Source organism: Silene latifolia, chromosome 2 (genome assembly GCF_048544455.1).
Source record: "Silene latifolia isolate original U9 population chromosome 2, ASM4854445v1, whole genome shotgun sequence".
NCBI lineage: Eukaryota > Viridiplantae > Streptophyta > Magnoliopsida > Caryophyllales > Caryophyllaceae > Silene > Silene latifolia.
In genome coordinates, this window is record NC_133527.1 from 195,672,612 (window position 1) to 195,675,186 (window position 2,575).

The 2,575-nt window shown below is 32.3% G+C and overlaps 1 long non-coding RNA gene across 1 annotated transcript; it reads right to left on the reverse strand.

The window, feature by feature from the left end:
- Positions 1-468: 468 nt before the first annotated feature.
- Positions 469-1,566, reverse strand: LOC141632504 (uncharacterized). Its single transcript, XR_012537788.1, has 3 exons — positions 1,465-1,566; positions 1,199-1,304; positions 469-865 (listed from the first exon to the last, which is right to left on the reverse strand). It is a non-coding gene; the product is annotated as an uncharacterized LOC141632504 (long non-coding RNA).
- Between the last annotated feature and the right edge of the window lie 1,009 nt (positions 1,567-2,575).

Consider the following 2,575-nt stretch of genomic DNA (forward strand, 5'->3'; position numbering starts at 1 on the left):
TAATAATAATAATGAATGATAAGAATAGGACATAGGTTTTGTGTTATTTTAGTGTTGTAGGGCCGGGCAATTTTGTAAATAAACTTGATCTAGATTTAAGCACAAATTCTTATTTTAGACCGCAAAATTCGTTTGAAATAATAAGACGAACCGTTTCCTCTCACAAAATACCCATTTAGAAAGTGAGTGGGAAAGCACATGGGGTGTCCCACCATCCATGTGATTTCCACTTGTGAGAGAGGTCTTATTGTTTCAGACGGATCTTGGGGTCTAAAGCAAGACGGACTGATATTTAAGCTATACGCATTACTCTTTGAAGGTATGTGAGGTTTAAGTTCTTTCCCAAATTCATACTATAGATATTATGAGGCATTTAATACTTCGTAGGTATTTATATTTCTTGAAGTCGGTTGGAAACCTTTCTTGAGCATTTGACCATACTTTGCCAAGCTGAAAGCAAGCCTCTCATGCCTACAATGACCACTTATCAAAGTAGTGTAAACAACATCATTCGAAACCAACTCTCTTTCGCACATCTCATCAAACAACCGATTGACATCTTCAAACCTGGCATCCTTAACTTACATAATTTACTGTTCAATATACTATAAGAGTGAACATATCTGGAGCAATTTTCTCATCCTCCATAACCCCCTTCAACCAAAAACCCTTCTCAACTACTTGACCTATTCTAAACTAACCACTTATCGGTGTATTAAAACTAACGACTGTCGCCTGCAAATTTCTCCTCTGAATTTCACAAAACACCAAATAAGCATCCCTAACTCTACCATCCTTAAAAAACCGATTCATCGCATATGCTCTCCTTACTCAATCATTGACCTCCGCTGCTAGGCATCATCACCTATGAGAACATGATTAACACCGAGAGGAAAAAAAAAACAACCATGATTGGAACGACAAAGTAGTAGTAAAACAATTACGGAGTAAAACATAAAACAAAAGAGGATCTCTACTTATTTAATTGGTTATAGTAGAATACTTTCTCAATAATAAGTAAAATATACTCTTTGGCAACATAAAAAAATTCCATGAATAAACAATGTTGGTCGGGTATTATACTCTTTGTCAACATAAAACAATTCTACTGCAAGAATCCATACCCATTGTATTTAGGAATTAGTGTTGTATTTAATCTAATTCAGAATTATTTAACAATAAAATAAATCAAACCAACCTTTAAATTAGTTTCATGTGTGTTTATCTATCCATTAGATATTGTACTCAATGCATCAATGTTTGATTTCGAGCCATGCATGCGATTATCGATCGTTGTTGGTTTCCTGTGAAAACAATGCAAATAGAATTAGAAAAAGCTCATAAATCATTTCATGGATGAATGATAGTATCCAAATCTAAAACGTTGTAATTGTATTGACATACATGCAATGGACATTATCACATGTACTCCGTATATCTTTGGATTAATTGCTAGTTTGTTACCTTTACTCGAATAGTGACCACGTAAACACCACAAATATGCAAAACACTGCAAATATGCAAATAATTCATCTAAACGTCTCCGCATCTATACAATATAATGGAATTGTGCTGCAAAAAAAAAAGAAAAAAAGAAAAAAATCATCAACCAATAGACTTAATACTATGAGAAAATAAAAAAAAAGATTACATATTAGGAAAACAATAGGACGAAGATGAATAGTTTGTAGCATAAATATATTAAGAATTAGCATAAATATATTAAGAATTCTACCTATTTGAGTCATATTAAACTTCTTTTTCTAGCATAAATATATTAAGAATTCTACCTATTGTCAAGTTTGAGGTTTATTATTTTTACAAACTCTATCTTTTAGTTTTATTTGAGTTTTTTTTTTATTTCTAGGTAGTTTGCAAAAGCTGGAGACTCTAATATCGCTCGGAAAAAGCTTCCTTTAATAATATAGATAAATATAGATTCTTCCCTATTTCCTTATTCGGATTATCTTCCCTATTTCCTTTTTTGGGTTGATTTGTATGGTCCAAATTAAATTGCATGTGGGGTAGTGTTTTGTGTGGTCCAAATTCACTTTCTTATTTCTTGGGCAAAAAGGAAAGGGAAAGAATATAGTGAATAGGAGGGAGTACAATTTAAGATACAAACTAAAAAACAAAACCGTGGTTTATTTTTACAAATGTTATCATTTTTCAACTAAATTTATTTAATCGAAACTAAGAAAATAAAATATTCTCGTCTTTTTAGTGACTTGAGAGATGTTTTCGTGAATTAATAACTATAGTTCGCCTCGTCCTCATGAAGATTAGCTATGTCAAGAAGTTGGTGTTTTAAGTTACCTCAATTCAAAATCAGTGATTAAATGTGTGTTTAGCTTGGCAATAATAAGTCTGGTCGATGCTACCTTAATTTGTGATTTACCCATGTATAATAACTTTGGAATAAATCAACGACCCATTCTTTTTTCTTTTCTTTTTTATTGGCAAACGGTCAAGTGACCGAGTCTAATGTATTTTTTTTTTTTTTGGTGTTGACCAGGGAGATCCCCACCGACGGTTAAAGAATCTCCTTCGAGAGTCAAGCGCAATTTAATGGGTT